Source organism: Phyllobates terribilis, unplaced genomic scaffold, assembly GCF_046119375.1.
Source record: "Phyllobates terribilis strain yellow unplaced genomic scaffold, ASM4611937v1 Scaffold_3__8_contigs__length_932513732, whole genome shotgun sequence".
In the NCBI taxonomy this organism is placed as follows: domain Eukaryota; kingdom Metazoa; phylum Chordata; class Amphibia; order Anura; family Dendrobatidae; genus Phyllobates; species Phyllobates terribilis.
Window position 1 is genome coordinate 842,379,356 of NW_027362763.1, and position 27,351 is coordinate 842,406,706.

Sequence of the window (27,351 nt, forward strand, 5' to 3'; positions counted from 1 at the left end):
CGGCGTCAAAAATAAACTCTTGGGTTAGGATTGGGCTAGGGTTAGGGCTGGGTTTGGGGCTAGGGTTGTGCTGGGGCTAGGGTTGTGCTAGGGCTAGGGTTGTGCTAGGGTTAGGGCTGGGGTTGTGATTTTTTTCAAAAGTAAGAAAAAAAGATGACGATATGGTGACTAGTGTTGAGAGCAAGTGCTCGCTACTTGAGTTTGCATCGGGTGCTCTGGTATGCATTGAGTATCGTGGGTATTTGAGTGACATGCTCGAGTCTCTGCCCCATATGCTTCGCGGCCAAAAAACTTTACGGGGATTGCCTGCCATGCACGAGCGATCCCCGCATGTTTTTTTTTGGGTGTCTAATAACCGTGAAACATGCGGAGCAGGGACTCGAGCACACGCTGTACATGGTGCATACCTGAGTACCCGATGCAAACTCAAGTAGCGAGCACTTGCGCTCAAGAATAATGACAACTTATTCAATATGATGACCTAATGTAAACAAATTCTGTGCCGTACCTCTGGGTTCAAAATGTTCACTATACACCTTAATAAAATCCTTGAGGGGTATAGTTTGGACACTTGTGGGGGAGCTCCACTGTTTAGGCACATCACGGGCTCTCCAAACGCGACATGGTGTCCGCTAACAAATTGAATGGAAAATCGGCTCAAATTGTTAGCGGACGCCATGTTGCGTTTGGAGAGCCCCTGTGTGCCCAAACATTGGAGCTCCCCCACAAGTGACCCCATTTTGGAAACTAGACCCCCCAAGGCACCTATCTAGATGCATAGTGAGCACTTGGAATCCCCAGGTGCTTCACAAATTGATTCGTAAAAATGAAAAAGTGAAAAAAAAAACACTTTTTCATTTTTATGAATCAATTTGTGAAGCACCTGGGGTTCCAAGTGCTCACTATGAATCTAGATAGGTGCCTTGGGGGGTTTAGTTTCCAAAATGGGGTCACTTGTGGGGGAGCTCCAATGTTTGGGCACACAGGGACTCTCCAAATGCAACATGATATCCGCTAACAAATTGTCGGCTCAAATTGTTAGCGGATATCATGTTGCATTTGGAGAGTCCCTGTGTGACCAAACATTGGAGCTCCCCCACAAGTGACCCCATTTTGGAAACTAGACCCCCCAAGGCACCTACCTAGATGCATAGTGAGCACTTGGAACCCCTAGGTGCTTCACAAATTGATTCATAAAAATGAAAAAGTGTTTTTTTTTTCACTTTTTCATTATTACGAATCAATTTGTGAAGCACCTGGGGGTTCCAAGTGCTCACTATGCATCTAGAAAGGTGCCTTGGGGGGTCTAGTTTCCAAAATGGGGTCACTTGTGGGGGAGCTCCAAAGTTTGGGCACAGAGGGGCTCTCCAAACGCAATGTGGTGTCCGCTAACAATTTGAGCCGATTTTCCATTCAATTTGTTAGCGGATACCATGTTGCATTTAGAGAGTCCCTGTGTGCCCAAACATTGGAGCTCCCCCACAAGTGACCCCATTTTGGAAACTAGACCCCCCAAGGCACCTATCTAGATTCATAGTGAGCACTTGGAACCCCTAGGTGCTTCACAAATTGATTCATAAAAATGAAAAAGGTTTTTTTTTTTTTCACTTTTTCATTATTACGAATCAATTTGTGAAGCACCTGGGGGTTCCAAGTGCTCACTATGCATCTAGAAAGGTGCCTTGGGGGGTCTAGTTTCCAAAATGGGGTCACTTGTGGGGGAGCTCCAAAGTTTGGGCACAGAGGGGCTCTCCAAACGCAATGTGGTGTCCGCTAACAATTTGAGCCGATTTTCCATTCAATTTGTTAGCGGATACCATGTTGCATTTAGAGAGTCCCTGTGTGCCCAAACATTGGAGCTCCCCCACAAGTGACCCCATTTTGGAAACTAGACCCCCCAATGCACCTATCTAGATGCATAGTGAGCAGTTGGAACCCCCAGGTGCTTCACAAATTGATTCGTAACAATGAAAAAGTGTTTTTTTTTTCACTTTTTCATTTTTACGAATCAATTTGTGAAGCACCTGGGGGTTGCAACTGCTCACTATGCATCTAGATAGGTGCCTTGGGGGGTCTAGTTTCCAAAATGGGGTCACTTGTGGGGGAGCTCCAATGTTTGGGCACACAGGGGCTCTCTAAACGCAACATGGTGTCCGCTAATTATTCAAGCAAATTTTACAATCAAAAAGTCAAATGGCGCTCCTTCCCTTCCGAGCCCTACAGTGCGCCCAAACAGTGTTTTTTCCCCAAATATTGGGTATCTGCGTGCCCAGGGGAAATTGCACAACAAATTTTGCGGTCCATTTTTTCTTGTTACCCCTGTGAAAATAAAAAAAATTGGGTCTAAAGTAACATTTTTGTGAAAAAAGTTAAATGTTCATTTTTTTCTTCCACATTCAAAAAATTCCTATGAAGCACCTGAAGGGTTAATAAAGTTCTTGAATGTGGTTTTGAGCACCTTGAGGCGTGCAGTTTTTAGAATGGTGTCACTTTTGGGTATTTTCTGTCATAAAGACCTCTCAAAGTGACTTCAAATGTGATGTGGTCCCTAAAAAAATGGTTTTGTAAATTTTGTTGGAAAAATTAGAAATCGCTGGTCAACTTTTAACCCTTATAGCTCCCTAACAAAAAAAAATTTTGGTTCCAAAATTGTGCTGATGTAAAGTAGACATGTGGGAAATGTTATTTATTAACTCTTTTGTGTGACATATCGCTCTGATTTCAGAGCTTAAAAATTCAAATTTTGAAAATTGCTAAATTTTCGCCAAATTTCCGTTTTTTTCACAAATAAACACAAGTCATATCGAAGAAATTTTTCCACAATCATGAAGTACAATATGTCACGAAAAAACAATCTCAGAATCAGGGGGATCCGTTGAAGCGTTCCAGAGTAATTACCTCATAAAGTGACAGTGGTCAGAATTGTAAAAATTGGCCCGGTCATTAACGTGCAAACCACCCGCGGGGCTTAAGGGGTTAATGCAAGTATATTGGAAGATAGTTTTGATTATGGCACTAAATAGATTGGGATTTAGAATGAAATTTACTTTGCCTTTGGACAACCCCTTTAAGTATTGCAGTATATAGTGCAAGAGATGAAACAAGTTCCCTAAGGGACTAAAAGAAAAATCAGTGAAAGTCAAAAAAGTTTTTAAAAATATATTTTTGACTCGCCCCCTATTTCCAAATCCAAAAATAAGCATATTTAGTATCACTGTGACTTAAACGTCCGATCTATGAAATTAAGAAATTAATTAACCCACTCTGTAATTAAAAAATTCAAAATACATTAATTAGAAGGTTTTAGGTTTTTTTTTTGTTTTCAGTCATTTTCCACCCCACCCCCCAAAAAAAATGGATGAAAACATTGTAGATACTGCGAACTGTTACCAATGAAAACAGCAGCTCACAAACACGAAAAAAATAAACCCTTCGCACAACGCTAATTCATGGAAAAATGAAAAAATTGTGTCTCCGAAAATGGTGACTTTTTTTTTTTTTTTAAAGCCAATATTATAAAAAAAATTCTATACAGGTTTGGCATCGCCGTAATCGGACTGACCTGAAGAATCGGTGTCAGCTCGTTTTTCACAGTTCATAAAAACAAAACCAAAATAAAAAATGGCGGAATTTTATTTTATTTTTTTTCTGCATTTTATCCCATTTTTTCCCCCCATTTTCCAGTACATTATATGGTAAACCGAATCGTGTCCTTAAAAACGACAGCCCGTCCCACAAAAAAAAAAAAAGCAATGTCACGGGAAGAATAATAAAAAAAGATACCTCTTGTAAGAATAATGAAGGAAAAAAAAAAAAGAGCAAAAAATTAAAATTTGCTCGGTGATGAAGAGGTTAATGTCAAAATGTCTGGGTCCATGTGGCAATTCTTGTTACAAGTAAAATACTGCAGACGTCTCCTGTATCGTGATAATAAGGATTAGTACACGACCAGAAGCCCCCGGAGAGGTGACGTGGGAGTGCAGCCCCCCACACTGTCTGTCAGAGCCGGGGACCGGGAAAAGTGACCGCATTGAACTTTTGTCTGTTGCCTTGTGCAATAAAGTTTCATTGAAAAAAAAAAAAAAAAAAAAGGAGTGAGGAGAAAAGTGCCACGACTCCAGCGAGTCAGTGTAGAGGCTGAGCCGGCTCAGGGAGAGGAGACACTCTGCTGCCGGGAGGAGCACCGAGTACAGGACAGGTAAGGGAGCAGGGCTGGGGCAGGAGAGAAGCCGGCACTGGTGGGAGATGTCACGCTGCCCACACACAGCCACAGTGATTGGGGAGGTTTCCTAGAGAACTAGCGCACTGATCTTATTGGAAACGATCGTACCGATCTTTAATGGTTTGGCCATTTGGATCCTATAATGCAGAAAGCTCTACCATGCTCCGATCACAGCGGTCTCCATCTGTACAATCCGATTGTCCTCGGTCTTCTATGTCGGGCGATCTGGTCGTTACAAAGTAATTTAGACACGTGGGGCTACAAGCACCGGCATGCTGGGAGTTGTAGTTCCCCTGCTGTTGCTGGCTATGTCAGTGTAGGGGGTGGGTGACAGATTGGGGGACATTAGTTCTGGCTGAGGCTTTCTAGGATCATGGATGGCATCTGGATGGGGAGGGGGTGGTGTCTGCTCCCTCTACGTGTCAGTCTGGGGAGATCCCAGCAAAAACTGCACAGCATTGATTGATTGGGGACAACTTTCCCAAAACTTCTCTGGAAGTCCCATAGTGGTGATTTGTGGGGTCTGCACATTAGGAAGAGGGACCCCCGCACAGGGCAGAGGGAGGTCCTGACCTGTGACCCTGCATCTGCGAGGTCTCCAGAAGAGGCTACGTGTCCACATCTCCTGGAGGGACACGTCTGCTTACAGCTAGCGGTCTGCGAGAGCCTGTAATCCGCATCCTCCACAGCCGGGGCGGGGCCTGAGCGTGTGTGGGCGGGGCCTGAGCGTGTGTGGGCGGGGCCTGAGCAGTGTGGGCGGGGCCTCGGGCGCGCTCTGCCGGCTGCAGCCGCTCTGATTCCCCGGAGCTGATCGCTCTTCCCTGTGCTGTGGAGCCTTTCCTGCCTTTCGCTGCTTTCCTTCCTCACTATTTCAGGTGACTGACTTTCTTAATGTTCATCATTTACAAAACCCCACAGCTACTTTCTTCCAAAAAAAACAATCCAATTTCATTTTCTTTCTTTTTGTGACTTTTTTTTTTTATGTTGCGCTACTTTTTTTTTACCTGTGAGATTATATATATATATATATATATATATATATATATATATATATATATATATATATATATATATATATATATTTATATATTTAATATGGTTGTTTAATTTAAAACAATTTAAATGGAATCTGTCAGTAGGAGCCAACATCTATATACGTACATAGGTCATAGGAAGCTGGAGAAAATACCTTGATATCTGCGATCCGATGTCTAATTCCAGAACCGTCCACATAAATGAAGAGAGCAGACTTTCAGTCATTACATGTCTCACACTGGTAATGCCTCCTTTCATTTCAATAATCTCTGGAGGCAGATTCGTGGTGAGATCTATGTCCGGCCCATAGATCTTAACAGCTCATTTACATATTAGGAAAAACGTGGATTTCTATCAGATCGCAGCTATCAAGGTATCATGTTATTCAGCTTCCTATGACCTCCATGCCCAGATAGATGGCTCGGGAGGGCTGATCCTACTGACCGATTCCCTTAATAAATTGTTCATCTTATCCTTTTAAATATACTGCTATTATCATAGATACCCCCATCTTCAGTTCTCATCCACAGGCACCACCATGTCCAGCCTTGTGCTTCATACAGGACCACATTTCTTCTTCTGAAGGTGACTGGCAAACTGCTTATTTCTGTAACTAAGCCAGCCCCCTTCTTTGCATTGGCGGTCACAAACAAAAGGGCCGCCTTAGTTGTTGAAATGAGCAGTCGGTCATCCCCCTTTCTTGCATAGTTCTGATGATAAAGGATATGTCCTGTATTGAACACGGGGTCGGAAGTGGAGATAACAGAAGATCCAGGCCATTGTGATAATAGAAGTATATTAAAGGGGGTTTGTCTATTACCTGAACACCCCCTTCTCAATACGTATGTTTCCCCCCAGTAAAATAATAACTCCTATACTCAATTCTGGTGTTGGTACTGGATTTGTCAAGGATCTCGTGACATTGTGTCACACAATCCCTGGAGCCGATCAGCGCTGGCTTCACTCTCCTCACCTTTGGACGAATCGCATACATCTAGAGGAAGTGAGAGCTGCTGCTGCTTGCTTCCTTCCTCCGGATGTATGTGATTTGTCCGAAGGTGGGGAGAGTGAAGCCAGCGCTGATTGGCTGCAGGGATCCCTTGACACAATGTCGCGTGTATTTCTATGCAGCTCACAGCCAGTCCGAGGATTGCGATGAAATTCTCGCGCGAGTAATACAGCAGTCTTGACTGCACCCAATGCAACTACCCCCACCCATAACCAGGCGCTATGGGTGGGGGTAGTTGTGAATATTCATTTTGGATTTACATGCACTTGACTCGCCGACGCACCACTATGACTTTTACGAGCTTACAGCAAGACAACGGGGCAACGTACAGCATAACGGTTAAATATTCTGAAAGGGCTGCCCAAATCCTATTTCAGGATACTATTAGTATACCGCACAAAAATCACCTGACAGATTCCCTTTAAAGGGGTTGTCCACTTTTGGGTACAACTTTCATTTTTTTTTTTTTTCTAAAAACTTTAAATGCATGTATTTTGGACTAAAAAAAATAATTTTTGCACTTTGGGTTCATTAAAATTCTAGCTTCTAGCACCATTTGCGTTCTGTAGCCTCTGTATTGCACTGTTTATTGTTGGCTGCAGAATGAGTCAACTGAGAATCTATCAGTGAGCTTGTTCTGACAGTTTGTAATGCTTTAATGATTAAAGTTGAATGTGCAGCAAGCAAAGAGCCTGTAAAAACCAAAACCTGCAACATTTTTAATGAAACCCAATGGCTAAAATGACTTTTAGATCGAAAGATATTCATTTAAGTAAAACAAACAAAGTGATCCCCACAGGTGGACGACCCCTTACAAGACTTGGGCTACACTGCGATTGTGTTGTGTGACACAGAGGTCGCAGTGTCGCATTTCAACATCACCTCTAATGATTTTCTGTGGTGTTGCACTGCTGCCGATCACCGCTGCGACAGTCGCTAATGTTTCCAGATGTTTTGGATTTTCTGTCTTTGGCTGCAAGTTGCACGTGACCCAATTACCATAGACTTCAACGAAAGCCGCGTGCAACTTGGCTGCGGTATGACCCCTCTAAGAGCCAAAACAGGGAGACACTTGTGCCCGAAGACAAACCCTGTAAGATTGAAGTTGAGTGCTGAGATCCTGTAGATGTCGTTCACACAAGTGCTTCTTCTGTCCATATTCCCACCCCCTTTTTTTTCCAAGAACAGGTGTCAGCAGAGCTAGAAAAGAAAAACCTTTCGCTTACTAAAGTGTTTCCTTCTTCCTTGGTTTAGATCCTGGTGTTGCGTAATTTCTTTTATTCTTTTACATTTTTTTTTTTTTTATTTAATTCTCTGCATGAGCTCCGGTTTTTAGGATTAAAGGGGTTGTCTCATCAGAGCTGACTGTTTTCAGAATGCACTCCTTAAGTACAAATAATGTAATTTATTTAAAAAAAAAATAAAAAATCAACTTTGAAAAATCGTATGACGTTTCATCTTTACAGACAGACCTTCATCAGAGACAGATTGCAGATCAGGAAAAAAATTAAAGAAATAGTCTAGGATGGCGCATGGCATCTGATGCAGGTCTGTCTGTAAAGATGAAACGTCATATGGTTTTTCAAAGTCGTTTTTCATTTTTTAAATTGCATTATATCTTCTTAAAGGGAGTGTCTGGTTACAGGTCTGCAGTCATTCCCTGTGACTGTAGACTTGTGAATCCTCAGTGTGCACACTGTAAGGCTTCTCTGGGAGCAGCAGGCATACATTTGAATACATGCGGTCACATACCGACTAGAAGTGTGTGGTCTCGATCAATGCAAGTGCATTGATTGAGGCCAGACACCTCTAGTTGGAATGTGGCTGGAAGTATGCAAATTGCATACTTGTGGCCACATGACCGCTGGTAACGGAGAATCCACACAGTGTATGCACTGTTCTGTGAGGATCCACAAGTCTGCAGTCGCATATTGACTACAGACTTGTACCTCAATGCTGGACAATCCCTTTAAGGAGTGCCAAATTCCTTGCATCTATCAGATCTGAGGTGCATCTGGAAAATAGGAGTGCTGTGCTTCGTTACCTCCACTTTCAGAATGCCACCGCTGCGGCAATCAGCTGACCGCTGCGGCAATCTCTCTCCAGAGAGGATTTGTTGAGAGAAGCTGCAGGCAGCCAGATATTGTATAAATGTAGAATTACATGGTGGTCGACTACATCTGTAGTCATCCCCAACAGGCTCTGTTATGGCCAGTAGAGGGGTCCTGAGCGCTTGCTGGGTGGTGTGGACTCTTTAAACAGCTGTTGGATGGGGAACCTTCCTAATCAGATGTTGGTGGCTTGTCCTAGGGCTCAGCCGTCAGTGTTCTGACCCTGGAAACGCCTTATGTCTATATGCTCTGAGCCTGTCGGTACGGACAGTAGGAGACACGTAAGATTGTACGTCAGAAGGAAGATCTTGGAAACTTCTTATTCCTCTCCCTGCAGCAGTTTACTTTCATTTCAAAAGATCTTGGTTGAAGGTTACATTTTTTTTTCTTTTTTAAATGTCTCCTTAATGTATCACCTTTTAAACTCCTGTGCTGTAAATGTGAGCGAGTTGCGTGAACTGACATTTATTACGTGTCGTCTTAGACTGCTCCTACTTATACCCTATTAGATTACATCATGGTAAGTATGTCCATTGTGCATCAATTGCGGCAGTGGAAGCACAAATGTCAGAAGTTTGATTGAAATATGTCAGATTTGAAGTTTAGGCATTATATAGTGTAATGTGTATGGTCACCTTTCTGTACCATTGTATCCAGTCTAATATTGGCCAAGCCCAATCTAAGATATCTCACTCGTCTAATTAGGGCGAGATGTTCGGCCAATGTTCCCACAGAGTATTTAGTCGTCTAGCAGAGAAGCCAAGTTGAGCCCAGATGTGTAGGAGGGGAGGTTTTCTGACAGCTATTGAAGACATATGGGCACCTTAAAGGGGTGTTCCAATCTCCAAGATCCTATCCCCATATGTAGTAGGCCTAATAATAATGTTAGCAAATACCTCTAATTAGAAATGTAGGATAGTTTTTCTGATTTGCTATGTCTGTTTCCTCATGTGCAGACATTGCAGGACCTTAGGTATCCATGGTTACGACCACTGATATACAGTTATATGAAAAAGTTTGGGCACCCCTATTAATCTTAAGCTTAATGTTTTATAAAAATTGGTGTTTTTGCAACAGCTATTTCAGTTTGATATATGTAATAACTGTTGGACACAGTAATGTTTCTGCCTTGAAATGAGGTTTATTGTACTAACAGAAAATGTGCAATCTGCATTCAAACAAAATTTGACAGGTGCATAAGTATGGGCACCTCACCAGAAAAGTGACATTAATAGTTAGTAGATCTTCCTTTTGCAAAAATAACAGCCTCTAGTCGCTTCCTGTAGCTTTTAATGAGTTCCTGGATCCTGGATGAAGGTATTTTTGACCATTCCTCTTTACAAAACAATTCCGGTTCAGTTAAGTTTGATGGTCTCCGAGCATGGACAGCCCTCTTCAAATGATCCCACAGATGTTCAATGATATTCAGGACTGGGGACTGGGATGGCCATTCCAGAACATTGTAATTGCTCCTCTGCATGAATGCCTGAGTAGATTTGGAGCGGTGTTTAGGATCATTGTCTTGCTGAAAGATCCATCCCCTGCGTAACTTCAACTTTATCACTGATTCTTGAACATTATTGTCAAGAATCTGCTGATACTGAGTGGAATCCATGCGTCCCTCAACTTTAACAAGATTCCCTGTGCTGGCATTGGCCACACAGCCCCAAAGCATGATGGAACCTCCACCAAATTTTACTGTGGGTAGCAAGTGTTTTTCTTGGAATGCTGTGTTTTTTTGCCGCCATGCATAACGCCTTTTTGTATGACCAAACAACTCAATCTTGGTTTCATCAGTCCACAGGACCTTCTTCCAAAAAGAAATTGGCTTCTCCAAATGTGCTTTTGCATACCTCAGCCGACTCTGTTGTGGCGTGCTTGCAGAAACGGCTTCTTTCGCATCACTCTCCCATACAGCTTCTCCTTGTGCAAAGTGCGTTGTATAGTTGACCGATGCACAGTGACACCATCTGCAGCAAGTTGATGCTGCAGCTCTCTGGAGGTGGTCTGAGGATTGTCCTTGACTGATCTCACCATTCTTCTTCTCTGCCTTTCTGATGTTTTTCTTGGCCTGCCACTTCTGGCCTTAACAAGAACTGTCCCTGTGTTCTTCCATTTCCTTACTATGTTCCTCACAGTGGAAACTGACAGGTTAAATCTCTGAGACTGCTTTTTGTATCCTTCCCCTGAACAACTATGTTGAATAATCTTTGTTTTCAGATCATTTGACAGTTGTTTTGAGGAGCCCATGATGCCACTCTTCAGAGGAGATTCAAACAGGAGAACAACTTGCAAGTGGCCACTTTAAGTAGCTTTTCTCATGATTGCATACACCTGGCTATGAAGTTCAAAGCTCAATGAGGTTACAAAACCAAAAAAAGTGCTTTAGTAAGTCAGTAAAAAGTAGGTAGGAGTATTTAAAACAAGAAAATGATCAGGGTGCCCATACTTATGCACCTGTCAAATTTTGTTTGAATGCAGATTGCACATTTTCTGTTAGTACAATAAACCTCATTTCAAGGCAGAAACATTACTGTGTCCAACAGTTATTACATATATCAAACTGAAATAGCTGTTGCAAAAACACCAATTTTTATGAAACATTAAGCTTAAGATTAATAGGGGTGCCCAAACTTTTTCATGTAACTGTAGTGACAGTCAGGTGCTAGTTGTCTTAATCATGGATACCTAAGGTCCTGCAATGCCTGGACATAAGGCTTAGCGAATCAGAAAAACTATACTACACTTCTCATTAGAGGTATTTGCTAATAATAATAATATTATTAAACCTACTACATATGGGGATAGAATCTTGGAGATGGGAATATCCCTTTTTAAGGCTTGCGGCTACACAGTGATTTTGGCCATGACATTTGTCTTGCGACCAAAGTTCGTTAGGTGTATATGCTACATCCCAGCACAATACAAGTGAATGGGGTCACCTTGCAACCTCCGTGGGTACTGCAAACATGACTAGAAGACCAGTCATGTTGTTTTTTTTTTTTGTTTTGTGTGACTTGTTCATTGCAATCCCCTTGGGGTTGCCATTCTCTTGTATTCTGATGCTATTTAGCCTCTACACCGAGCAAACTTTGGTCGCTCGACAGTTGTCGTGGCCAATTCTCAACCTGTACAGACTAGGTCTGTATGAATAGCATAAAGAAACCGGGCATATTTTTATTCAGTAGTGGCAAACAAATCTTTAAGGCCACGTTCACACATTCAGTATTTTACTTCAGTGTTTATTCCGCTCCTGATTTTGGCTTACAATCAGAGGAAGGCTAAGTGCCCACGATGCAGAAATGCTGCATATTTTTTCCGCTTCTTCCTGGCAGGAAAAACGCATGCAGATTTTACATGCGTTTTTCCCGCCAGGTAGAAGCATTTGTCAAGCGTTCTTCACTTGCATTTCCGCATGCGAGTTATCAAGCACTTTTCCAAGCGATTTTAGCATCACTTGGAAAAGTGCTTGACAACTTGGTCACACTATATAAATCCATGCAACCAGCATGGATTTATAAAGTGTGACCAAGTAATGGTTAAAAAAAAAAGAATAAGAATGGTAAAAAATAAAGATTATACTTACCTTCCGATGGCCCCCGTTCTTTTCTCCCTTGCGTCCGGTCTCTTGCACTGCTCGCGGTGGTGTGAAACGACCTGCCATGACGTCATTTAGTCATGTGACAGGTCACGCGACCGCCGACGTCAGCAGTCGCGTGACCTGTCACATGACTAAATGATGTCATGGCAGGTCCTTTCACACCACCGCGACCCATACAACAGACCGGACGCATCGCTGAGGAGACCGGGGGCCATCGGAAGGTAAGTATAATCTTTATTTTTTATTTTAAATTCTTTTTTTAACAGGTTCTTTGGTACCCGGGTCCGGAGGAGAGTCTCTTCTTCTCCTGACCCGGGTACCATCCGCACATAGAACCGTATGATATCCGCTTGTGCAAATGTGCTCATACGGATATTATGCGATTCAATGCAAGTCAATGACGGCAATTACGCTGCATGTCCGCAAAATTAATGAACATGCTGCGTATTTTTCCGCAATGATAATCCGCAGCGGAAATTTCCGCAGTATGTGCACAGCACATGCGGATTATCATTGGGGACCATGGGGCACATATTACTAAGTGCTTTCTAAGCGTATTCCCTGCGAAAATTCTGTGGCAAAAACGCATAGTGGGCATGCAGCCGAAAACTAAGGGTTCGCTCACATCTGCGTTTAAACTCGCTGAGTGCAATGTGAGAACCTCACATTGGACTCGCTACAATGTAAGTCAGTGCTCATCTGCGAATTTTTCCTCACCTGGAATTGGGGTGAGGAAAAATTTGCAGTCAATGGGTGTGAGAGAAAAATAGCACAGCACACCGCTAATGTATGCTCCGTTTCTGGGGCGGCTGATTGCTGATATCCATGGCCCCTTCATAGGCTATTAATATCAGCCCACTGCTATCTGCCTAGCCTTTGCTGGTTATTAAAAATAGGGGTACCCCATGCAATTTGTTTGGGGTGGTCACCCCTTGTTAATAACCAGTAAATGCTAAGTATACAGTTGTGCGCTGATAATAATGGCCTGGGAAGCTCCATGTTTGTTACCTCCTTTCCAGACTATAAACATCAGCCCCCAACTGTCGGCTTTCCCTCAGCTGGTTAAGAAAAATGTGGGGAAACACACCATTTTTTTTTTCTTTAATTATTAGCTAAATACATGCACACGCACTGCACTAATTTATATATTTCACTGACCTTTCCTACTGTCATCTAGCTATCTATATCAGTATATAAGATTGCTTTATTAGTTAAAAAACTAGCTTGAAATGACAGAGAATTACCGCATGTAAAAGCTCATGTTAAAAATGCATTACATACACATGTCATGCTAGGTGAGGAAAAAACGCATAACACTCTCCAACTTTTCTGGCTGAGAATCTCCGCTACTTTTTATACGCGGATGTGTGCGTACCCTAATAGAAACGCGTCACCACTTCTGCATTTATCACCGACTCCTGGTTTTGACTTACAAATACTGAGGTAAAATACTGACCAAATACTAAACGTGTCCTAAGGGCTTGTTCACACGACTGTATTTTCGGCCTTAGTGCTGACTCTAAGACTCGCCCATTCGAGTCTATATGAGTGCGTGAAAAAAATCTGATGTCAAATGGAGACGCGGTATGGCATCAGATTTTTATGAACACATTGCAGTTCTGTAACATAGGAAACTATAAATGGTCCTGTAAATTATTAATAGCTGCTGCTGAAAAAAACAGATTGCACACGGATGACAGGTGAGAAATTGTCCTGCTTTTGCGGCTGAAACTCTGAACAATTTTTATATGATTGTGTGACCTAAATTTAATGTGTCATCATAAAAAAATAATTCAACAACTGAAAACATGCAAAGTTGTTAAATGTAATTATTTTTTTAATATTCTGAAATATAAAGAATTATTTAAACTTTTATTTTCAACTTTTTAAACACTAGGGGGAGCAGCTGCTGACATTTGTCACGAAAACCTAGTATACTGCTAGCTCGCATGGCGACTGCAGTAAATGTGGGCGGGATCTGCTTCAATGTGTGTGATGTCACTCCTCTCCTTCTGGGTATTGGCAAAAGGAGGATAAAGTTTAGGATCATCATTTTGTTGGTGACTATGTGATAATGACATGCGAACAGTGTCACCAAGGCCCGCTGGCATGGCCAATTCTGGTCTTCCTGCAAACTGGTGAAAATTGAAATGGTGCCTGTTGTAAAGGATATTCTCTAGGTCAGTATAATGACCCCTACCCCCCCCAAAAAAAACTTGAAAGTTTTTTTGAAGCGAAAAAAGAAAAAAAAAAATGTTTTGTATTTCTCTTATTTTTCTGACCGGACATTTTTGGATGTGGCGATACTAAAAACGTTTTTTTTTTTTTATTTTTTTTTTATATAATATAGTTCAAAGACTGTTCACCAAATGGCAATACAGACTAATAGAATGTTATGCGCATAAAGTTAATAAACCCATAAAACCACAGATTAGCCAACCTGTTTAGTCAGTGTCCAAAGTTTGTAATCCGCTCTAGAAGTCCACGGAATATACGTAGATGGTGCCCCGGCCGAAGGCGCTTTCTACAAATATCATCCTTTCAAAAATGGAGCTGTAGGTTCCTGTGTGACTTCACAACTACAGTACGTAGCATACACAAAATAATCCGCGTTTATGAGAAGCTCGCTCTCCTTTGTCAGGGATTGCACATGCAATGTCAACTTATTCACCCTCTGACGAAGGTATGCCGAAACGCGCGTCGGGGTGGGAACATATCATGGATTCTGCTGTTCACACAGTCTCAGGCAACAGGTTCAGGTATGTGTTCCCTCTCAACCACATCTTAGTGTATTCTAATCTTTAGAACTATATTGTGATATCCATATTAGTAGATCACTAATCTGACTAGTATCTACAGTATCTTTACCTTCCTATAAGGGGATTATCATATCGTATGGATTAACATACTGGGACTGACTTGCACTTTAAGGCCACAGCCCCACTTTTTTTTTTTAATAACCTGAATATGCGTCTTATAGTCCGCTTCTACGGTAGCTTACCGGACAGGGGCGGCTGCGCTGGAGCGGGGTCCCAGGAGGCAGGGTCACAAGTGCAGGAAGCTGGCTGCGGTAGGAGTGGGAGACAGGGGGTGTTCGGCAGTGCAAGACTGTGCGGGCAACGGACTTTTGCGGGGAAAAGTGCCTCTTATAGTCTGAAAAATATAGTAATCTGACGTCTTTGAGGTTCAGGTAACCTAAACGAGCGAATGATCGGACATGGGGAGTGAAGGAAAGGTCTGAGTCAATATTACCCCAGACAGTGAGCCTGCTGCTTAGGAGTAATATATTCATGTGGAAATGGCAATTTGAGGTATAGGAGGTTAGTAGAGTTGGGCACTACTGAAATAAGAAATCCCTTTAAATGGGTTGTCTGACAGAAAAATATTTTTTTAATGCATTGATTAAAAATAATGGCGGCATGCTCCCCCGCAGATAAGGCACAGGCCGCTCTGGAGGTCTGTACCAGGTCCAGAAACTGTGCCTGCCCCATCTGGAAGTCCCCGCACGGATGCAGCCTTTAGTTGACCGCAGTGGTCAGGCAACTAGAAGAGCGCATAGTCAGAGAAACGTGTTCCCATCGCAGTGACTTCTGAATGGGGCAGACACCACTTCTGGAACCCGCACAGACCCCTGGTGTACCCCGATCTGTGGGGACACTTGAAGCAGAGTATGCCTCCATTTATTAATTGCAATCAATCTAAAACAATTATTTTTAGTTTTTTTTTTTTTTTATACAGTCGGACAAACCCTTTAATGCACAATTCAATCTGTCAGACACTATTGAAACTTTCACCAGTCTTTCTGCTACACCATGTTAAAAAATGAGTTGCAGATGCGTTATATCAGGGGTTTCATGAATATGACATTCTACCAGACGTTTTTTTGCTTTTGACTTTTTTGGGATGAGGGTACAATTTAAACTTCCACAATAACCTTGTGAGAGACTGTTAACAACCCAACGTTTGGGCGCATTCACATTGGTCGATAAACGAGCGTTCCCGAGTATTGGACTGTTTAACAGGCTGCTACTTACCTGATGGACGAGCAAAACTTTCGTTCATTAGGTGCAATGATTTTTAAGCTTGATTTAAAAAAACAACAACAAAAAAAAAACAATGTTCTCGGCAGCATATTGTCTTGTGTATACAGTAAATGTGCTGCCAAGACCAGTGATGTAGAATGTTCTTATTAACGATCTAACTACATGCATAAGTGTGGTCGACCTGTCCAAACTGGCAATTAATTGAACGCCGATTAGCTCACACTGTCAATGTGATGTCATCGCTGATGTTACCGAAACCCCTTAAGTGTGTGACAGTATGAAATATTTGGCACAAGTCTGGGTGGAGCCAGTCCTAGGTACAGTGTGATATTCCAGGTTTTCTCTCTATCTGGACCCATACACAGATTGGGTCGTCTTGTAGGTTCAGACTTTGTAGTAATGATGTGCTACTCCTGCCATACTATGAAAAGTTGACATCTAAAATGACAATCAACCATGTTACATGCCTTAAACGAGTACTCCAGGTAGAGGTGTATCTAGGTTTTCTGGCACCCAGGACAAGAATTCAGTTTGGTGCCCCCCCCCCCCCGTCTAGCACATATACGATTTCCATACTTAGTCACGTGCCAACGAGCTTATTTCTCTCAATGTTCAGTGAAAAACTGAGAGAAGCAGGAAGAGAAGCTCGTTGTCATGTGACCGTAAGTATGAAAATCGCATATGAGTGAAGTGGCCATGTGATGACTGATGGAACCTGCAAGCAGAGCAGAATCCTGACAGTGAGCATATTACACGATGTTAGGATCGGCATGCTGCAGGGCTTCATTTTATAATTAAAGGGCTTGTCCAGGTTTGAAATTAAAGTCTACAGTCACTCTGTGACTGCAGGTGTCTATATTCTCACAGGGCATGCATTGCACACTTCTAGGATTCTCTCTTGCCCAAGTATGAGATTTTGTATACTTCTGGCCACATTCTGACTAGACGTGTCTGGCCTTGCTCGATTAATTTTCATTGAGTGGAGCCAAATGTGTCTAGTCGGCATGTGACCGCATGTATTCAAATCATTGGAACGAGAGAATCCTGAAAGTGTGCAGTTCGCACTGTGAGAATTCAGTCACATAGAATGACTGCAGACTCATCACAAACTTGGACAACCCCTTTTAATGCTCCTAACTTAAATAAAAATATGAGAATTAGTCAGTATTACAAAAAACATTTACATCCAGGTACCTTTTATAGATGACACTGTCTCAGGAGTCGTTCTCTTTCTTTTCTTCTTAATCTTGTCCAGACACCATGATCAGTTTTCTTATCCACAGCTCATCTCTGCAGACATTCATCTTCTCCGGTTTTCTGCAGCACATCCCCACACGGTGTCCTTAAAGATAGCACTGTTATTATAATGCTCCTGAATAAATAATTGCCCATCACTATATTCCTGTACAAAATATGCCCCCCACACTGTCCCTCTTATGGTACATGCCCTCAATACTGGGCTTCCTCTTCACACTGTCCTCTCACACTGTGTCCCCCATCTATGGGGCCCAGTTTCTATACTGTGCTCCATCCTCCCCTTCTTGGCTTACTGTCCTTTCCTGGCTGTGCCCTTAAACGGTCTCCCCCATGCTTCCTTCCCCCACACTACTCAGTCTCTATTCTATGCCCACTCACACTTTTCTCTCCCCATACGGTCTCCTCGCACTATACTCCTCAATAGTCTCCTGACACGTTTCCCCCTCCCACTTTCCGTACTTCCTCCTCACGCACCCATCCCCCCCATCTCACCCCTTGCTCCTATATTGTGTCTTCAAATTTCACTTGCACTCCATATTGTGTATGCACCAGTCCCTTCCTTGCTCCCCAAACTTTTGTCCTCAAATCATCCCGACCCCCCCCCATTGCACTAAATCTCCCACACTCTGTAAATATTTCCCCTCAGTGTATTTATCCCTCAGCCCCACGTTACATTTAATCTTCGGTGACTTAAGTTCTGGAGCACAGAGCACTTTCCACCAATGTTCTTCGTGCACCTCTGGCGCCGGCGAGTGACGTCAGCAGCATGATCACGTGACCTGATCACACTGCTGACGTCGCGGTCAGAGCTTCAATTGTACTCGTATCTGAAAGACAAGAGTACAATTGATCACTGGACTCCGGGAACCGGCATGCTGCAGCTTCTGGGAACCGGCTGTCAAGTTGACAGCCCGCTCAGAACACCGAGGGAGAGACTTCGGACCGCTGCATTAGGCGGCTCGACTGTGCCCTGGCTGCACCCCCCTGCACCACCAGATACACCTCTGACTCCAGGAATATGGAAACTGTTTACTCTCCTGTAAATCACTCTGCACAGTTTCTTTATAACTTTAGGGCACAGTCTGACTGCCGTATAAATCGGAAAGCTTCCGGAATGCAGTGCACGGACTGTCTGGCAGCTCTCCTGATCAGATCGTGATATCTTCAGATATTTCTATGCCTCTGTCATGCTCAGGTCAGGAGAGCTGTCAGATCTCGTTCCGTTTTATATGGCCTACTGACTGTGCCCTTATTCTGATGAACTCTGGGGATCGTGAGTGGTCAGACTAAAAGTTCCTACACATATTGATAGATCGTCTGAACTTGCAGATTCCAGTGAGATAGGGTGTACAGTGGCATGTAAAAGTTTGGGCAGCCCTGGTCAAAATTGCTGTTATTGTGAACAGTATAGCCAGTTGATGAAATGATCTCTAAAAAAACCTAATGTTAAAGATGACACACTTACTTTGTATTTTAGGAAAAAAAATACATATATTGCCATTTTGTTTCCTTTTTAAAAATTACAAAAAGGAAAATGAGCCAATGTAAAAGTTTGGCCCAGAGATTGGTTGGGAACATTCTTTGCAACGATGAACTGTCATGGGGTTAAGGTGCTGCATCGGAACTGGATCCCCTCCGTTTTCAAGATCGATGGTGGTCCCAGAGATTGAACCAAAATGATCATTAAAGGGAATCTGTCACCACATCTCACGCATGACGTCTATAACCTATAATAAGAAAAGTGTCTAGTGCAGAGGAAGGGTCATGATGAAAACCTGGGAATTATTTGCAGAGCTGCAGTTCTTCATACATATTATTCTGCTTTCCTCCATGTAGCCGTTTCTGGTAATTTCTGCGGTGAGCTCTTTGTTTGCAGTAAGGTACGTAAACGGCCGGTTCCCAGTAACCCTATATAATGTTTAGAATTGTCGTCTGCTAATAGACTGAAGCAAAAGGAGTACACGGCTGCTTGGGAATTCTGATTAGCAGGGGTGTCTCTGACCGCTTCTGTTGAGAGCTGAAGCTTTAGGCCACGGCCCCACTATCAGTATTTGGTCAGTATTTTTCTCAGGAGTGGGAGCCAAAACCAGGAGTGGGTGATAAATGCAGAATTGGTGACTTGTTTCTATTATACGTTTCCTCTGATTGTTCCTCACCTGGTTTTGGCTCCCACTCCTGAGAGAAAATACTGACCAAATACTAATAGTGGGGCCGTGGCCTTAGCTGGCCATACACATTAGACAGCCGTGCATCAATAGTGTGGCTGGCGGCCAATCTCTCTGGATCAGCTAAGTTCTCTGTGCTCTCTGAGAAAGCCGGTGTCGACTCCTCTGGCAGTAGCTCATTTCCCTGCCAATCAAAAAGATCAGCCATTGATATTCAACAGGTCGACTCTTCTCTTACCTGACATCTTTTAGGGGAGTCGGAGATCCCCATACACATTAGAAGGTTGGCAGATCCTGCTGAAATCGGTGAGTTTGGCAAACTTCTATCTTGTGTGTTTGGGGGCCTTCATTCAGTTAGTGACTGTACCTCTGTATATGTCCCATTTCGTACATTCTCCGTGCGCTGTCTGCATGATCTGCCCCCGATCTCTGGTAGGATCATTATTGGGTTGTGTGGAAAATGCCACTTGGGCAGTGTGTGTGTGTGTGTGTGTGTGTGTGTGTGTGTGTGTGTGTGTGTGTGTGTGTGTGTGTGTGTGTGTGTGTGTGTGTGTGTGTGTGTGTGTGTGTGATCATATGACAGTGTTAAAATCCCAGTTTAGCTCCTTGGTGTGAATGCCTTGAGACTGGTTTGCATAAATGTGATCCTATTGCATAGGAATGAATGATCCCTTGTCACATAACTAATGTTCCTTGAGGAGCATTCTGAAGCTAATCTGCACCAGTAAACCTGAGCCAGTAGGCGTAAGACGTTCACAATCAGAGATATCCCACTGCTTTGAACCTCCTGAACTGAACTTTGGTCTCAGAGGGAAATCAGAAAGTTCCTGTGCTTGAATCCAGACAGTTTTTTTTTTTCTAGATTACTGTCATTCATTTAACTTTTTTACTACACATTACTTTGTTGCCTAAGGTGATCTGTAAAGAATAAAAAAATAAAATAAAATAAAAAATAAATTAAATATATACACTGCTCAAAAAAATAAAGGGAACACTTAAACAACAGAATATAATTCCAAGTAAATCAAACTTCTGTGAAATCAAACTGTCCACTTAGGAAGCAACACTGATTGACAATCAATTTCACATGCTGTTGTGCAAATGGAATAGACAATAGATGGAAATTATTGGCAATTATCAAGACACACTCAATAAAGGAGTGGTTCTTCAGGTGAGGACCACAGACCACATCTCAGTACCATTGCTTTCTGGCTGATGTTTTGGTCGTTTTTGAATGTTGGTTGTGCTTTCACACTCATGGTAGCATGAGACGGACTCTACAACCCACAGAAGTTGCTCAGGTAGTGCAGCTCATCCAGGATGGCACATCAATGCGAGCTGTGGCAAGAAGGTTTGCTGTGTTTGTCAGCATAGTGTCCAGAGGCTGGAGGTGCTACCAAGAGACAGGCCAGTACACCAGGAGACGTGGAGGGGGCCGTAAGTGGGCAACAACCCAGCGGCAGGACTGCTACCTCCGCCTTTGTGCAAGGAGGAACAGGATGAGCACTGCCAGAGCCCTGCAAAATGACCTCCAGCAGGCCACAAATGTGCATGTGTCTGCACAAACAGAAACCGACGTCCACAGTTATGAAGGCCCGACGTCCACAGATGGGGGATGTGCTCACAGCCCCACACCGTGCAGGACACTTGGCATTTGCCACAAAACACCAGGATTGGCAAAGTCACCACTAGCTCCCTGTGCTCTTCACAGATGAAAGCAGGTTCACACTGAGCACGTGACAGACGTGACAGAGTCTGGAGACGCCGTGGAGAGCCATCTGCTGCCTGCAACATCCTTCAGCATGACAAATTTGGCAGTGGGTCAGTAATGGTGTGAGGTGGCATTTCTTTGGAGGGTCGCACAGCCCTCCATGTGCTCGCCAGAGGTAGCCTGACTGCCATTAGGTACCGAGATGAACTCCTCAGACACCTTGTGAGACCATATGCTGGTGCGGTTGGCCCTGGGTTCCTCCTAATGCAGGACAATGCCAGACCTCATGTGGCTGGAGTGTGTCAGCAGTTCCTGCAAGATGAAGGCATTGAAGCTATGGACTGGCCCGCCCGTTCCCCAGAGCTGAATCCGATTGAGCACATCTGGGACATCATGTCTCGCTCCATCCACCAACGTCACGTTGCACCACAGACTGCCCAGGAGTTGGCGGATGCTTTAGTCCAGGTCTGGGAGGAGATCCCACAGGAGACCATCCGCACCCTCATCAGGAGCATGCTCAGGCGTTGTAGGGAGGTCATACAGGCACGTGGAGGCCACACACAATACGGAGCCTCATTTTGACTTGTTTTAAGGACATTACATCAAAGTTGGATCAGCCTGTAGTGTTTTTTTCCACTTTAATTTTGGGGGTGACTCCAAATCCAGGCCTCCATTGGTTAATAAATTAGATTTCCATTGATGATTTTTGTGTGATTTTGTTGTCAGCACATTCAACTTTGTACAGAAAGTATTCCATGAGAATATTTCATTCATTCAGATCTAGGATGTGTTGAGTGCTCCCTTTATTTTTTTGAGCAGTGTATGTGTGTATATATATATATATATATATATATATATTATATTATATTATATTATATTATATTATATTTAATTGAAGACCACCTGACAACAGCTCTTGAATTTATTTTATTCCAGTTTCTCCCCTGAGTGCTACATTCTTTTTTTATGGTCTTTACCAAGGGGGTGTAGTTGGCTGAGAGTAATAATGCAAAGCAACCTAAAGACACCACCCCAGAGGATCCTGTGATTCACACCCCTTAGTAACTACCATAAAAATTATCACTTAATATCCAGGCAGCCGGTCCGTGTATCATGGATATGTGACTATAGCATAAATGACTAATATTGATCTGCTGTATGCTGCATTGCGTCATTGTAGAGTTGTCCAATATTATTTGGTCAGTGGTGACTCTATAATTGGGCGGATGTCCTTTCTGTGAAGTTAGAGCTTTCTCCTATGATCAGAGGAGCTCTGAAATGCTTCTAAAGCTAGGTGGGTAATTGAATATAAAGCGGACTACATCACCGGGGGCTCTTTAATTACTAGCCGTGCACATGCATCGCCGCTCCAGATCATAAAAAGGAAAGCGAGCGGTACTTTATACTCGCACATCATTATTGTTACTGGACTCTGTGGAGCCCTTCACAATTGGTGATTATGGGGGCCACGTGTAGGACTGCAAATCGTAGTACCATGTGCCTGTAATACATGATGGGTTTTACATATTTTATTGAAGTTGAAACATGTAAAATATTGTGGTAGATTCATTAATACCATCCTAAATTGTCTACTTTATACTACCTTTTGTTTTAATTACTTTAAGCTAGTCTCTTTATATGAAAATTTTGACACAAAAGTGGCACGTCTTTAGCTACACCCTTTCTCCGACTTGTCGAGCCAGGCTCAAATAGTGTCTAAAACACTTATTCCCCGATTCTCTTCTCTAATACTGGTGTTTTAATGAGGGGCGCACAGGGATATGTGCCAAATTCATTAATGGGCGCACATCACTTAATGGATTTGGCGTAACTTAGCAGTGGTGTGTGCCTCGGTGATCCTCACCAGAAATGTTGCTCCAGTAAGGTACTGGAGTAAGCTTTCTGGCAGAAAAAATGCCGCACTATCCATGCCCTTTGTGAAAATGCCAAAACTTTCAAAAATCTTGCAACTTTTAAAAGTGTTGCGCTAGTTTTTTTGCGTAAACATTTTGATGAATTGAGGCCTTGAAGGGGTTATTCAGGACTTTCTATGCATTTTTTTTTTTTTCTTCTTGTATGTGGCTAAGAACTAACAGGCCGGTCGTTGCAAACTACCTGTCTGTTCTGTACAGAGGCAATCTCTGCCCCCTCAGCCGGAAATTCACCTCTCGTCAACCGAGCAGCTCTTCCTCTACTGCTCTGCTCTTCTGATGTGACGTGTCAGTATGTAGTCAGTCAGTGGTAGCTCTATAATTGGGCTGATGTGACGCCAGCACAGGAACTTATTTTTTTTTTCCCATTTGTGCAACTTATTAGCGATCTATTGTTTAAAATGTACTTGGTTGTTAAAGGGGGTTTTCCAATGATCAATCTTCAATGTACAGAAGAACAAGTGATGATACGGCCCCACAGAGCCCTTGATCTCGGCATCATTGAGTCTGGGAGGGATTACAGGAAGAGATTGGAGGATTTACACAATAGTGATGGACAGTCCAGCTCTTTTTGGTGATCTGGACCACTTGACTCTGGTCACCAGAAAGAGTCGGCTCCTCAATCGATCCCTATTACATTTTTCACCATAGGTGAACACACATTTAAGATGAAATTAGCACAGCTGAAACTCCATGTACTTGCAGCCATCCAATAAAATAGATGGGTGGGTGGATTTTTTGCCACGGAACACCCTCATTTTACACCCAGCGAAGACCATTCAGAGAATTTAGTCTCTTACTGTGGTGCCGGCTCCCATTGTTCATAGCAGGGAGCCAGCTCTTTGTCTTGGGTCATTTGTGACCGATCCATCACTATTACACAAGCCTACATCCACAGAAGATCTGTGGTTAGTGCTCCAAGATGTCTGGACCAAACCTCCCTGCAAAAAAACTCTATAGGTGTACCTACAAGAATTACTAGGACCATGATCAATTAGCTGGGACTGAACTTATCTTCTAAGAACCATATATTGGCAACAGTGCAATGTTTTAGTTCTCCTGTGTTGATTCTTCAGGAGAATTGGACACTTGCTGCTAAGTTCCCCCACAATCTGTGACCACATTCGGAGTATGGACCATGATGCATGAACTGGCAGCAGGTCTACTGAGCCGAACTTGACAGTGTCCTACATGCCTAGTAGTAGTTAAGTTCCGGTCTGGAGAACTGCATCCAATCCATACGTCACGGTCCACACTCTGAATCTGATCACTGATGTTCCAACATCCTATAACATGGATTTTTTTTTTTTAAATATTTTTTTCTTCTCTCCTTTCCCATCTAGGTGGCTAACAGGTCTATCTTTCATAGTGAAGCATTATACGATATGCTTGAGTGCTCACAGGACCTTGTAAAGTCAGAACCTATGACTTCCTTGCAGTGCAGTCCGCCGTGAGCTTTATAAATCAGGCTTATTAAAAAAAACAACTTTTCTTCCAAGTATTTGTTCTTATTCGGCCACCCAGGTGGAAGGTAACCGCTGCTAAAAGAGGAAAATATGTAGAATATCTATAATCTCTTTAACATGAGAATCTAAGACTTAACAGATAAAAATTAATGCGGAGGCCGCACTTCGTATTTCATTCCAAGTCTGCAAAATACATTTTTCTTTTCTTGCCATGAAATCTCTAAAAATTTGAGTGGTGGATAGAGGTCTATGTAAAATAGCACGTGTCCGTTTTGGCTGCATGCTAAAACAGCCCGAGTGTTGGCAGAAATGTCTACTGAAAGTGTCTGCCTCCAGACAAGGCACAGTGCAGCTAGTGTTTCCAATTTCAGGAAAATGTCCTGGGTTTTCCCGTATAGGTCAACGCTGCCCTGTCCAGGAAAGAAAAAGTCTTCAAAGTGGAGAGACTAATGTAGCGCCCAGCCTAAAAATATCAGATGTCTACAAGCAACTCCAGGTCACTGACATAGAAAGTTTAGTCTGGGGTCTGTGCATATATTTGCCCTAGTGGCTTTAATTGCAGTTTACTATGAATTGCTGCTTTAATAGTTTGGCGACGAGACTGTGAAAAGGAGTTCATATTTATTTAGGGTTCGCACACTGCACATCTCCGTGATGACACCCACCTTATTTCATAAAGCTCAAAAGGACCGAATAGATTATATTCTTACAAAACAAATATTTCCACCGTCTTTGCTCTTGATCAGACTTATTAGTTACTGAAGCTCAGGTGGTTCTGTTACTTTTTGACAATTTTTCCCTTAAGTCCACTAGCTTAATGAATTGATCCTAAAGCTAGAAGTGTAGCGAGATAAATATTTTTAATATACACTTTGTTCTTAGCTTATTGTCACTGGAGAACCCCACTTTTATCACCTATCCATTTCATTGGATAATATCTTAGATTGATGGGGGGGTCTGACCTCTGGGACCTTGCGCATGGGAGCATGCCCGACTGCTGCGTCCATTCTTTTCCTGTGGACTGCTGAGTACTCTGCTTTTTCCGGTGGCCCAAAGAGAACTAATAGTGGTAGCCAGGCGTGTGCACTGCTCTATTCTGGAGTGCCGCACTCTGCCAATTGGTACAGGTTCTAATTGTTTGACCCCCAAAGGCAGTGGCCTAACGAGAGTCCAATGGGCCCCAGTGCAAGATTTGGATCGTCCCCCATTCTGGTATGTATGCATGTGTAATAAATATATAATATTTTATCCTGGACCCGATCCTGGTCTCTATTCTCTTTTCCTGGGCCGCTGTTCTTTAATGTCTAGAAAAAAAATAAACCCTTATACTTGCCTTCCTTCCGCTCCCCCGCCACGCGGCGTCCTCTTCTCAAGCCAGCAGCTGAATTTGCATGCAAACGTTGGGAGCGCATGACATCACTGCAATGCGTCCCAGTCACGTGCACGCCGACGTCAGCTGATTAGCCGGCAGCGTGTATTGCAGTGCACGGACCCGATGGGTCTGTGCGTCGCAATACACTTCAACTCTATGTGCGTCCTCAGATACACATCCAGTTGAATTTTCTGCTGCTATCAGACCCCACCCTCACTGGCCCGGTCGCTATCTCGACCTCTGCGACTGCGGTCTTCACGCCCCTTGCCCACAGGTATGTAAGCTCTCATCTATTCTGTGGGTAGGTAATAATTTATGTTCACACCTTAATTACAGGGATTCACTGTGAATAAAAAAAAATATATTTATACATAAAGAAAATGTCATACTTTTTGAATTCGCAAATCACCCTCCTTTTTGTTTAGGGAAGTAATATAGCATATTAAAATGTCCCCCGTCTTGACTCGCACACTCAGACTCCCTGAAAACAATATTTCTTTTGCTTCTACTGATGAGTCTGTTGATGTTTCATCGTCATGTCAAGCGTCCGTGCCGTTCACATAACCAATTGGCCCATATCTAGCACTAGACCAATATACTGGGTTGATATTAAATGGTTATTTTTACATCCACTTTTGCACATGACATTTACATGTTTGCCTATTTAAATGACTTTGCAGTTGTCTGGTCATTATACTCTAGACCTCGGCTTATACAGCAATACGAGTCATTAGTATCTTCATGCAAATGTGAGGTTTCCGCAGCATTACCACTTCAGCTGGAAGAACATGTGTGCCGATGCACACTGCCGTATTTATGGCTAGAAAGTTAAAGCTGAAGTGATGTTGGTAGGGATGTGATTTATAGGTGTAAAACTAACCACAACATTTGCTTCCCGGCATTAATGGCCCTTTCATTGAACCATTGGGTTTGCAGCCAGGTTGTTCTAAAAGTATCAGACAAACGTTTGTATTTTTCTGTAGAAGTACAGTCACGACGGTAACTTGCACACGTTTTCAGCGCGGTGCTACTTACTGCTTGCGCTGCTCTGCTTCTTCCCATGTCAGGCCGCCGCGCTCAGTACTCCATACAGGACTTCCAACTCTGTTGCATATTACTGCTGTCTCCACTTGGCTATAGAGGGCTGCAGCCAGATCCTGCAGGAATTTAACCCTGCTGTGTCCTGCAGGGTTTAGTTTCCCCAGCCTATCCCCTGCTAGCAGGCAATATATTTGGCGGTTCCTCCTCCTGCTCCCTGCCTGAACTTGGGCTCCTGTCAGTCTCGGCAATCAGTCCTGTGTTATTTTGCCTTATCTCTCCTGTTACTGACCCAGCTCCTTTACCCGTTCTGTCTGACTTCTCTGCTCCTGACCCCGGTTTTGTACTGTGAACCCGTGCTGCTTGCCCTGACCTTAGACTGTATGACTA

General features: G+C 43.2%; 1 protein-coding gene across 5 annotated transcripts in view; it reads left to right on the forward strand.

Moving 5' to 3' along the window:
* The first annotated feature begins 4,078 nt into the window (after nt 1–4,078).
* Nucleotides 4,079–27,351, forward strand: part of RRBP1 (ribosome binding protein 1) — a 67,203-nt gene continuing 43,930 nt past the window's right edge. For 4 of the 5 annotated variants that reach the window (XM_073672490.1, XM_073672492.1, XM_073672493.1 and 1 more), the window contains exon 1: nt 4,079–4,198. The gene's annotated coding sequence lies outside the window, so the exon portion shown is untranslated. Of the gene's footprint in view, nt 4,199–4,971; nt 5,098–27,351 lie in introns of those variants that run through there. The other variant, XM_073672491.1, reaches the window with a different exon arrangement.